The sequence below is a fragment of the Antechinus flavipes genome, chromosome 5 (assembly GCF_016432865.1).
Source record: "Antechinus flavipes isolate AdamAnt ecotype Samford, QLD, Australia chromosome 5, AdamAnt_v2, whole genome shotgun sequence".
In the NCBI taxonomy this organism is placed as follows: Eukaryota; Metazoa; Chordata; class Mammalia; order Dasyuromorphia; family Dasyuridae; genus Antechinus; species Antechinus flavipes.
The window spans coordinates 103,120,009-103,132,376 of NC_067402.1; the positions used below are offsets into that span (position 1 = coordinate 103,120,009).

A 12,368-nucleotide genomic window follows, 5' to 3' on the forward strand; every position below is an offset into this window, starting at 1 on the left:
ATTTAGAGCTGTAAGGTATTTAATTTTTTTAATTTCCTTTTTTATTGTGAACTTAGTAAATGCAAATAAACATGAGTATTCCAATAAACAAAGAAAAAAAATTAAAAGAAGGTTTCTATATGAAACAGTAAACTCCTTTTATGTACGGTTTGGGTTTTTTGCCAATTATGTACATTTTAAAAAATATAATCCAAATCTACCAAAGTAGTTCCAACACTCTTCTATTTGTCTGTATCTCCATCTGAGCTTCCTTCTGCTCTCTTCTGTTTATTTTTAAGGATTCAATGATGTGCTTTTCTCTGTCTCTCTGTCTGTCTCTCTGTCTCTCTGTCTGTCTGTCTGTCTGTCTCTCCCCCCTCCACTTCCTCTTCCTCCTCCCCTCTCCCCCTCCCCCCCCCCCCCCCCCCGTGCATGTGTGGGTCTCTATGTGTCTGTATCTGTCTGTGTCTTTCTCTGTTTTTCTGACTTTCTCTTTCTGTTTTTTTCTGTCTCTGTGTCTCTCTGTCTCTATGTCTGTCTGTCTCCCTCTGTGTGTGTGTTTCTGGACATGAGGGAGATGATGGAGGAGATTAATTAGGTACAGACTGAACTAGAGTAGGGCTTCTTAAACTTTCTCCACTTGCTATCCCATTTTGCCCCAAATTTTTTTATGTAACCTTGGGCATATAGATATACAAAACAGGTATACAAATCAAACATTTACTGATAATCATAATCTTTGCAACCCCAATATTAAATAATGCAACCCCTATGGAGTCACCACCCACAGTTTAAGAAGCTTTGAATAGATGATCTCTGAGGTCTCTTTCAACTTTAAGTCTAGTAAGATATTCTATTTGGATGATAACTTGTAATTTCCAAAGTACTTTGATGTTCACTATCTCACTCAATTCTCTGTGTTACTTTGTGAAATGAGCAACAGAGACAGCCTTTTCCCATTTTTCAGGCAAAGAAACTAATGTTCAGGAAAGTTGAGTGACGGGTCTGTGCAACTTGTAGGTGGCTGACAAGGAGACAAACCCAGGTTTTCCACCATCTCCATCTAATGTCTTTTCTACTATGTCATGCTTTCCTTTCACATCAAGAAGGATGTTTTGGTTGGTTCCCAAACAAGGAGGAAGCTAGTATAAGGTTTTTTAAACAAGTCTTCAATTTAATTCAAGTGATCTGTCAGAGAACCAGAAATGAGAAGGGAGAGAATTAGCTGTGAAACTGAAATTCCATGACTGGCCTGTTAGCCCTTATACATCCTCTCTGATAAGATGTTTCCAGATCACCCAGTTTTCCAGTTAGTGAATGAAAAATTAGGTAATTCAATAACATAGAGCCAAACAGGATAGGAATATGCAGAAAACTGATGAGATCAAAGTATTCAGCTCCATAAAAAGGAATAGCCCAATGTTTGGATCCTAATCTTTTCCATAGGAGTGTCGGAAGTAAATTCAGCATGTACTTATCATGCGTATACTAGGGGCCAGGAATTGTACTAGTGCCAGGGATACAAAGACAAAATTGAAACTCTGTCTGCCCTCAAGAATTCTCCACTCTTCCAGGGGAAAACAATGTGTACACTGGTGGTCAGTACTAACCATGTGCATAATCCTTGCTGGGGGCTAGCTAGGGGGCTCCAGAGCTAAATAAGTTGGATATAGCATGAGTATAAAGTATTTGGGATGCTTTGAAAGAAAAAAAATCTCGTGATCTCTAAGTGATCTTGGTCTATGCTATGGATTATTCCTCAAATCTGGTTGTAATATTATTTAGTGTTTTATCCTGCTTGAAGACCTTTTAATCAGAACACTATACCATAATTTACTAACTTTTTAAAGACTAACCATATTTTAAAATTTATTTTTTGTGTTTTCAGTCATCCTTGTCATGCTCAAGTATTAAAAAGATCAAGGGAGAATAAGCTGAATTGAAAAGTATCTTTGAGATTATCTGGTCCAATCCCTCATTTTACAAGTGAAGAAAATGAGTTCCAAAAACGTTTTGTCTAGATAGTCTTTTTTTAAAAAAAATTGGTTTCTATATTCGCTTTTCCACTCATCTGCTGTAGATTAATTTTTTTAAGTATAATTTCTGATGGGTAGAAAGAAATATACCAAGTTTTGGCCACATGATTACATCTTAATTTTGTAATTAGATGTCTTGATTGTCTAATTAAAGGACGAGAAGTCTGTGCCTAATTGCACATGCTAATTGTTATGCAAGTCCATGTTCTAATTATGTGACTCCATTTACAAATATACTGCTTGTGTTTCTGCACAAAACTCAGCCATTTCCAATATGCAGCATTGGTACAGAGGAGCCTGGATGAGCTTAAGCACTGAACTATGACTGCCTTCAGCCGAATAGACTCACGTGAGCATCAGAAAACTGGGCTATCCCTTGTAAAATTTGAGGGTGAAACTATTTTCAGTCATAGAAGAGATGATTTCTATTAACACAGAGCCTGGGTGTTCAATGCTGTTTCTAGAAGGATCAAAACTGGACTGAACAGTAAACAGACTGACTGGGTGGGGGAATGCAAATAATCATCATAAAAGATGGAAGTTTGGGGGCCAGAGGTTGTGTCAAACACTCATTTCCTGGAATACACCCTGTGTATAATACACTTTCTGATCTGGCATTGACCTCTCAGACGGATCTCTCTTCCTGTAACGGGTTTCCCATTCGGTTTAGTTCACTGAATTTCAGACCTCTGAAGGCATTCTGGTGCTCATTTGGATTATTTTTGTTTGGCTCCCAATTTGGATACCGCCTTTCCCCAGATGGAAATTACCCTTCCCTTCTCCCCCTGAATTTTTGCCTAATCACTGGTACATGTTGGCCCTACCCTAGGAAGTTTACAATACCTGAATGCCTTTGCAAAGAAGTGCAACTCCCTCCTGTCCCTGTTTCTATGGTCCTTTCCTATCTTCTGCTGCCTTCTTTAACTTGTCCATCAGTTACCTCAAATCTTCCTTTTATACTCTGGCTCTCTAAAGTCTCCCCAACTCTTCACTTGGGGCCCATCTTCCCCCAAAGAACTCTATGTTACAAAATTACCCCTCCCCTTCAAAATGCTTATTCTTTCTGCAATGCAGGTGTTAAGAAGAGGCAATATGCCATAATAGAAAGAACATAGACTGAGAGCTGGGAAATCTGAATTCTAGACTTAGATCTGCTACTAATTAGCCGAATACCTTCAGGCAAATCATTTTATCCCTTTTAACCTTGGTTTTCTGATTTGTAAAAAGAGTAGACTAGGCCCTTTCTCTAATGTTCTTTACAACTCTCAATTCAGCAACCAGTTTTACCAATTTATTAAGGAACTATTGTGGCCAATACCTTGATATTCCATAATTCTACTTTTGCCATTTTTTGGTATACCTAGTGTTTAGCACAGTGCCTGAAATATAGTACTGCTAGTTCCTGATAAATTGCAAATAATGAATCCCCTAAAATGGCCATATGATTAGAATTTACACTGCATATTTCTACTGGATTGGAAGCAATGATCATATTTTACATAATTATAACTTCAAATAGTGCAAATGCAAATGTAGATGAGCTAAGAAATTGTTATTGTTGAGTCTTTTGAGCCTTATTTGATTTTTTGTGATTCTACTTGGGGTTTGGTAAGGATACTGGAAGGGTTTGCGATTTTCTTTCTCTATTCCATTTTGTAGATGAGGAACTGAAGCAAACAGGGTTAAGTGACTTGCCCAGAATCACACAGTAGGTGTTTGAGACTGGATTTAAACTCAGGAAGATGCCCATCTTCCTGATTCCAAGCCCAGTGTTCTATCCACTGTGCCATCCACCTGCCCAGACATAAGGAATTTGTGAATCAATTGACAGCTAGCTGGTACTTAATAAACATATACTGGATGACTGACTGATCGAAGCCAAATTGTTCATTATCATCTTCATCGGCACTTACATCATACCAAAACCAGGAGAGCTACATAAACTTGTTCCCCATTCTGGCATCTTATGTCAGAAATAGATACCCCAAGTTGAAGGGGATAGTCAGAGAACTTAGAGACAATGCTTGATCCATGGAAAAATAGATAATAAATTAATGGGACCTTCACTTCATGTTAAAAGTGGCATTCCTGAAAAGCTTCTGGGAATATAATTTGTAAATAAAATTAAAGCTTAAATGTATTAGAAGCTATTAGTTGGAATTTTTTGTAGAAGCAAATACTCTTTTCCTTAGTATCATAGGACTTAAGAATTGAAAGGGACATTAGAAACCATCTAGCCAAGCTTCCTCATTTTATGGATGAGGGACCACAAGTCCCTAGAGGGATAGTAATTTCTGCTAAGTTCACATGACTAGTAAGTGGCAAATTCTACATTCAAAAGCTGGTCTTCTCATTGGAAAGTCAGAGCTCTTTCTATACACCGTGCTATCTCACTTATTGTATCTTTTATAGAAGTATAGATTTTCATAAATTGCATTTGCTTAAACCTGAAGAGGAATCGATCCATTTCTATTATGAATGACCCAAAGGATAAACAAAATTAGTGATCACCAGAGAATAGATTTTTCTATATAGACAGAGCCATAATACATGATACTGGGTGCTTCAATTCAATTCAATTCAACAAACACTTATTATTATGTTTGAAGGAAAAGTTAAGCCAAATCTTTCATGGAGTGAATAGGATAATTTGGGTCTGAGACTGTCCATTGGATACCCAAACAGGTAGGTATATGAATTCTTTCTGTAAAAGAGTCAATCTGAACAGTACACTGAGTATCATTATAGCTAGCATTTAGATAGTGCTTTAAGCTTTGCAATTTATATGTGTTAGACAAAGTTATCTCATTGGACCTTTACAACCCAAGGTAGATTCTACAGCTCTACCCATTTTTGTTGTTCAATTGTATTCAGGCCAATACTGTCATGAGGTTTTCTTGGCAAAGATACTGAAATGGATTGCCATTGTTTTTTCCAGTGCATTGAGGCAAACAGGGTTAAGTGACTTGTCCAGAGTCGTTCACCTAATAAATGTCTGAGGTCATTTGGAACACAGCATATGAACTACCTAGCTGCCTCTTCCCCCCATTTAACAGAGGGGAAGATGAAGCTAAATAGCTTGTTTAATGCCTGATTTTATTAGAAAGTCTCCTGATTTGTCCCTATTACAGAGAATAATTATTCTTGGTTTTAAATAAATTGTACTCATCATATTAAGAAAAGAGTTACTTATTCCTATGGTTCCTGATATATTTTTATTTGTTTGATTTAACAGGAATGGCTTAGTAACTTGCATGGGATCACAAAGTTAATAAGTGTCTAAGACAGCACGCCAACTCAAGTTTTCCTGAATCCAAATTTAGCCCTTTATCCATAAGGTTATCTAGATGTCTCATGAAGGTTAAACTTCTTAATATAGTCTGACTCTGAGGGAAGCTTTATAACATGGACTGAATTCTCCAGGATGATGTCCACTGCTCAACGTGTGGAACCATGAGGAATCAGTGGGAGCTGCGGTTCAAGACAAAGAGATTGACAGCAGGCAACCCCTAATACCCCAATAAAGAGATACAGGGGGCTAGAAGTAACAGGTCGTGTCTATGTTACATAGCAACTGGGATCAGGGAGCTGGGCAACAGCCGGATCCGGATGCAGAAATAAAAATCAGAGTCAAGGGCCAGAGCAGTAAATAAGCAAGACAGGAAATAAGGCGGGTCAAGAAAAGGGGTTTGGAACAGTGGCCAAGAGCCTGCACCAATTTGTTATGCTCCAGTCGTTGGGAGGTGCCTTTGGGCTTTTAAACTAATGGTACACAGACCTCCTCTCACACATTCTCCTGCTGAATCACTCAACTGTGCTGTGGGTCTGCTTAATGTTCCCTCTTCCCCCAGGGCACATTTCCTGAGGGCTCTGCGCTCCGCCAGCTTACCATGGGCATTTCTCAGAATGCTGCTATCTCTGCATGGGACCCAGAGGGCATTCCGTTTCAGGGTTCAGGGCAGTGCACCAGAATCCACCTAGCACTGGCACCCATTCTTCTGACATCCTAATATTCCATGGTTCTACATGCAAAGGCCACAGCTACAACAAACCCCACTATTGCCCTCACTGACTCCCATTTTACTTCCACACACATTACTTTGAGTGTGATAGGTAGGGTATTCCCCAAGCTTCCACGGAATTCCATTAATTACTTTTTTTTTTTTTTTTTTTTTGCTGAGACTATTAGGGTTACTGACTTACCCAGGGTCTCACAGCTAGGAAATATTAAGTGTCTGAAGTCAGATTTGAATAGAGATCCTCCTGACTCCATGGCACATCCCATGAAGTTTTAACATTGCTGAGGCATTGTACGGGATACCTATAATTGTCTATAATTATATATAATATATAAATATTATATAATCATATATAATATATAATAACAATAATAGGGAATTGCCTATAATGCCTATAATCTCAGTGATGGGGTCTACATCCAAGATGACAGGCAACTAGGATTATGGGAAACTTGACTTTTAGAGAAAGAACCACCATTTTTGGCACCAAATGGTATACTCTTTAAAAGCTGACTGAAAAAAAGTAAGCAAAAACCCTTGTAACAAATATGCATAGTCAAACAAAACACATTCCCTTACTGATCTTGTCCAAAAATACATGTCTCCTTCTATATTTATATGGAGATGATTATTTACTTTGATATTTCTTAAATCTAGAATTTTTAAAAAATCAAATTAAAAAAAAAGCAAGTTGAAACACCAGCTCAGGTCTTTTCTTTAAGGCTTCTAGACCTTAATGTAATAAAAAGGGAGGAGAAAAAGAAGAAGAAGAAGAAGAAGAAGAAGAAGAAGAAGAAGAAGAAGAGAAGAAGAAAAAAAGAAGAAAAGAAGAAAAGAAGAAGAAGAAAAGAAGAAGAAGAAAAGAAGAAGAAGAAGAAAAGAAGAAGAAGAAGAAGAGAAGAAGAAAAAGAAGAAGAAGAAGAAGAAGAAGAAGAAGAGAAGAAAAGAAGAAGAAAAGAAGAAGAAAAGAAGAAGAAGAAAAGAAGAAAAGAAGAAGAAAAGAAGAAGAAGAAAGAAGAGAAGAAAAGAAGAAGAAAAGAAGAAAAGAAGAAGAAGAAGAAAAGAAGAAGAAGAAGAAGAAGAAGAAGAAGAGAAGAAGAGAAGAAGAAAAGAAGAGAAGAAGAAGAGAAGAAGAGAAGAAAAGAAGAAGAAGAGAAGAAGAGAAGAAGAAAAGAAGAAAAGAAGAAGAAGAGAAGAAGAAAAGAAGAAGAAGAAGAAAAAGAAGAAGAAGAAGAAGAAGAAGAGAAGAAGAAAAGAAGAAGAAGAGGAAGAAGAGAAGAAGAAGAAGAAAAGAAGAAGAAGAAGAAAAGAAGAAAAGAAGAAGAAAAAAGAAGAAGAAGAAAAAGAAGAAAAGAAGAAGAAAAGAAGAAAAGAAGAAGAAGAAGAGAAAAGAAGAAGAAGAAGAAGAAAAGAAGAAGAAGAAGAAAAGAAGAAGAAGAAGAAGAAGAAGAAGAAGAAGAAGAAGAAAAGAAAAGAAGAAGAAAAAGAAGAAGAAAAGAAGAAAAGAAGAAGAAAAGAAGAAGAAGAAGAAGAAGAAGAAGAAGAAGAAGAAGAAGAGAAGAAGAAGAAGAAGAAGAAGAAGAAAAGAAGAAGAAGAAGAAGAAGAAGAAGAAGAAGAAGAAGAAAAGAAGAAGAAGAAGAAGAAGAAGAAGAAGAAGAAGAAGAAGAAGAAGAAGAAGAAGAAGAAGAAGAAGAAGAAGAAGAAGAAGAAGAAGAAGAAGAAGAAGAAGAAGAAGAAGAAGACCTGGTTCTGAATATATATGGTCTATTCAAATTACCCTTGTCTAAGTAAGTTATCTAGCTAAGGAATCTGCTTTTTCATTTTATAAATTTTATTTTCACTTTTCATTCCATAAATTATTTTCATTTTATAAATTATATTTCATTTTATAAATACATATTTTTAATGTTAGAAAATTTCTCTCTATGGCATGGAGGTAATGATGTTATAAGGCAGGTAAAATGCAGATTTTAAGCTGCTGAGATGCAAAGACTGCTTCATCTTTGTCTTACTATCTTGATAGCTAGCTGACACAGTGGATAGAATGCCAGGCCTGGAGTTTAAGTCTGGCCTCAGACACTTTCTAGATCTGTAATCTTGGGTCAGTTGCTTCACCCTGTTTGCCTCAGTTTCTCATATATATAATAATTTGGAGAAGGAAATGACAAATAACTCCAATATCTTTTCTTAGAAACCCCCCTACAAAGATATATCTCAGCCTAGTACAATGCTGATCGCAGTGAAGACTGAAACCTTCCTGTGATATTCTGTCATGAGACAAAACTTCAATCCCAAAGTGGTGTATTTTTTGCAGTTACCTCCTTCAAAAATGTGGTGTCTTTGTTCTTAGTATTGTGCTTTGCCAGGGCACCCCAGTGCAAGTGATTAGGAAAACATGGGGGCAGGAAAAAGACTGTCCTTTCTAAGAACTGAGACGGAAGTAGAATTGGTATTTGAGGTCAGGATTGAGTCAGCAATGGGGTTTCTTCAGAACACTGAAATTGGAGGGCTAGGTCAAGTAGATCAATAATAGCAGGAATAGAGTAAAACCAAGAGTTCAGTACTAGATCAAGAGTTAAGATGCAGAGAGCCCTGGGAAATTGAATCTTCTTTTTGTCTCCCCAGAGTTTGGGGATTTTATCACAGCTGCTTTTATTTTATCCCCTCCTCCCCATCCATACTCCCCCCACATTATACACATGTACCAGGAACTCTGGGACTTCTGCTGACTCATCTACACTACTAAGGCCACAGGTTAGACACAAAGCCCACCCAGACCATGACCAGTTGGTGCTACAGAGGAATCTTACTTCTCTCTTTAAATTACAGAAGAATTAAACCATTTGAATCTCATTGCCTTGCAATCAGTCCCCCGAAACTATAGAGACCTAATCTATGTTTGCTATTTGATTTAGTCCCACTCTTGACAGTTTTGCTCTAGAACGGGAAGATTTGGGATCCTAGTGTTATTTCTAATTATCTAGGCAAAAGCTCATCAGCTTGCCGTCAACAGCACTCAGCAGATTAGGAAATTGTGCCTGGGCTGACCCAACTGTTCTGAATTTTGTTTATTTCAGAGGTCTGCTGTCTGCATCAGGAGCTGTTGGAATATCAAATGATGGTTGCTGAGCCTAGCAAAATGATAAATTGTTTGTGTGTTTACTCTTTTGTCTCCAAGGCTAATTTAAAAAAAAAAATCAATATGATTCCCTAGTGAGAAGAAGTTAATAGGAAAGCCATTAGGTTGAGAACAGAAGCATCAAAACAGGCATAATAAACTAACTAATTTGTAGCTCACTGATGAACATTAGCTGTGAGGTAATCATTACTATTAGGAGTTGAGCTGGATCTTTGCAGGGTGAAGGTAAAATTACTTTGGAGGAAGCTGAAGACTTGAAAACTCAAATATATTAGGAATTGCCAAGGAAGGCAGTAGCACTATCAGGGACCATAATGTAGAATTGTTTTGTTTTTTAATTATATTAGCTGTCTGATTCAAATATATTTTTAAATACCTAGGAAAAATGACTTGGCAACTTTGGAGATTGAATGAAAAAATGAATGAATGCATTTATTAAGGTTTTATTCTGTGTCAAGCAAGGTGCTCGATGTTGGTGATATAAATACAAAAGCAGAGACATTCTAATAGAGGAGGATGACATGTAAAGACCAGTCAGTCAACCAGTAAGCATTTAAATGTCTAGTGTGTGCCAGACACCATGCTAAGTACCAGAGATACAAAAAAGGCAAAAGTCAGTTCCTGCCCTTTAAGAGTTCACAATCTATAGCAAGGTATTTTTGGCTTAAAAAATTACAAGCATGGTAAATAGATAGGAGAGTTGACAAATTTTGCCTGAGTAGTGATGGAAAAATGGATTTGATTATGGTTTCAGAATAGGAAGTGGGGATAGAGCTGGAGGTATCCATAGAGTGGAAATGAAGTTGTAAGGAGGATGGCCCCGGAGTGAAATGAAGCATGACTGGGATCAACTTTATATAATGGGCTATATAATAGCATCCCCAAGGGGAAAAAAAGGACTGAGACTAGGTTTACACTCTACACCTGTTCTTAGATTCATTGCCCCAAATTTAACCACTCTTTTAATGGTTTAAATTTTTTTTTATTTTTAATTTAAATATTTTATTAAATTTTTAATATTTATTTTTATATTTTAAATATTTATTAAGGACCTACCATGTATAAGAATCTACCACCACTGTTGTAGACATGGGATGGAGTTGGGGGGAGAAATATAAAGAAGAAATAGAGATCTGTCCTCACAGAGTTTATAGTCATCTGGGAAGGGTGCACAAATAAATGTAATACAACTTACACAAAGTGAATGCTACGGGCACAGATAAGACAGAACATACTACCACAAGGAAGAACCAAGGAAGATTTGGCTGACAGTGGCTAAAGCTCTAGACTTGCTTTCAAGGTGATCTGCTTTCACCTCCTATCTCTAGCTTACATGATCTGTGTAATAATGGGTAAGCCCCTTAAGTGCTCATTTTTCTCCTCTATAAAACAGGGAAAATAAAATCTGTAACAGTGCCTACCTGCCTGGGTTGTTGTGAGGAACAAATGAGATGCACACGAGAACTCTTTTGTAAACCTTAACAAGTGAGTATAATCTGAATGCTTTATGATTCATGAAAGGGATGGCTCTTGAAGAAGGGGTGGGTTTTCTAGTGCCTCATATTGGGGAGATGTTATTAGTGGCACCCTATGCTGGTGCCGGACCTCATTATATTTGTGAGATTACCTAGCCCCTGATAGCTAAACAAAAGTGTGTAAATGTCCAGAGGGTTAAACTCCAACTGTGAAAGCACAGGCCACAGGAGAGTTGTTTACAGATACTGAAAGCAGCTGGATTTATTCCACCAACTACTTAATAATTAATGGGTTGTTTTCAAAACAATTGGTTATTTGGCCAACTTGAACTAGCATAGGGAGGTGGGGGTGGGAAAGGGGAGGTAGTTTAAAACCAGTTTGTATGTATAGACACATGGTCCCAAACCCTCCCCCTACAGCCCAGGATTTATGGTACAAGTAAAAAGAGATGGAATGATGATTGAGCACATCTGTTTGCAGGCATAATAAGCACACCTGTTTATAGTGATAACAAAACTCACCCTGTATGGGAAAATGAAAACACAAACTTGCCCTGGCTACAGCTTTTCCCATATCAGCAGTCCAGCAATGATCAACCATGTGCAGTTATATTTCTCCTAATAATCAGAACCAAGAAAAGGACAGCGCCCAAGAGGGAGAAGTCCCAAGATCACAAAAGAAGCAAAGACTTGATAGAGATACTGCAGGGGCTGGGAGGAGGCACATGACAGAGCCTTGACTCAGGGACTGTAGAGCTGTTAAAGGAAGATTAGGACCCGATAGAACTCTATTCCCAAACTCATGAAAACAAATAGAAATTAGCACCCAGAAGTCAGGACCAGATAAGATTGGATCTCCCCATTCAAGAATGCATAACCTAGTCCTGGCACAAATCCCCAAAATAGGAACTGGGTTTAGAAATATGAGTAAGTAGAAGAAGACACTGAATGCTTATGAAGAAATATTTTAAGTCAAGGGTTGCCCAAGAGGAAGTTTTGAAGGCGAAAGTAACTCAACAACTACAAGGAGAATCAAATGAGATAAGATTTGTAAACATGCAGTACACAGCAGGGACTTAATGAATGCTTACCCTTATTATAATGGTCAAGCAAACAAAGTTCTAAATTGACTATGTCCAAAAAAAATTTTCAATTTATTGAATCCCTCACCCTTCTATCAGGAGGTGAGTAACTTGTTTCACCTTAAGAATCATGATCATTGTGTTGATCAGAGTTCCTAAATATTTCAAAACTGATTGTTTTCACAATATTGTTGTTACTATATAAATTGGTCTCCTGGTTTTGCTCACTTTAATCTATATCAATTCATATAAGTCTTTCCATCTTTCTCTGAAATCAGGCAGTTAGGTGTTTAAAGGATAGTATCTTGGATGTAGAGTCAGCAAGATTCATCTTCCTGAGTTAAAATCCAACCTTACTAGTTGTGTGACCCAGGGCATATCACTTAATATGGTTTGCCTCAGTTTCCTCATCTGTAAAATGAGCGAGAGAAGGAAATGGCAAACCACTTCAGCATCTCCACCAAGCAAACACTAAATGAAGTCAGAGTCAGACATGACTGAAAATGAGTAAATAATAAAACTGAAATCATCCCCTTTTATATTTTTTCAACACAGCAATATTCTATCCCATTCATATACTATAATTGTTCATTCATTCCCCGGTTGATGAATATTCTGTCAGCTTCTAATTCTTTCT

The 12,368-nt window shown here is 37.3% G+C and overlaps 1 protein-coding gene and 1 long non-coding RNA gene across 2 annotated transcripts in view; one reads left to right on the forward strand and one right to left on the reverse strand.

Moving 5' to 3' along the window:
- Window positions 1–12,368, reverse strand: part of TBXAS1 (thromboxane A synthase 1) — a 228,077-nt gene that overhangs the window by 175,623 nt on the left and 40,086 nt on the right. The gene's annotated exons all lie outside the window — the stretch shown is intronic.
- LOC127539365 (uncharacterized) overlaps window positions 1–12,368 on the forward strand; it is a 63,350-nt gene that overhangs the window by 36,372 nt on the left and 14,610 nt on the right. Inside the window, exon 2 of the long non-coding RNA XR_007947910.1 lies at window positions 10,568–10,659. This is a non-coding gene — a long non-coding RNA (uncharacterized LOC127539365). The remainder of the gene's footprint in view (window positions 1–10,567; window positions 10,660–12,368) is intronic.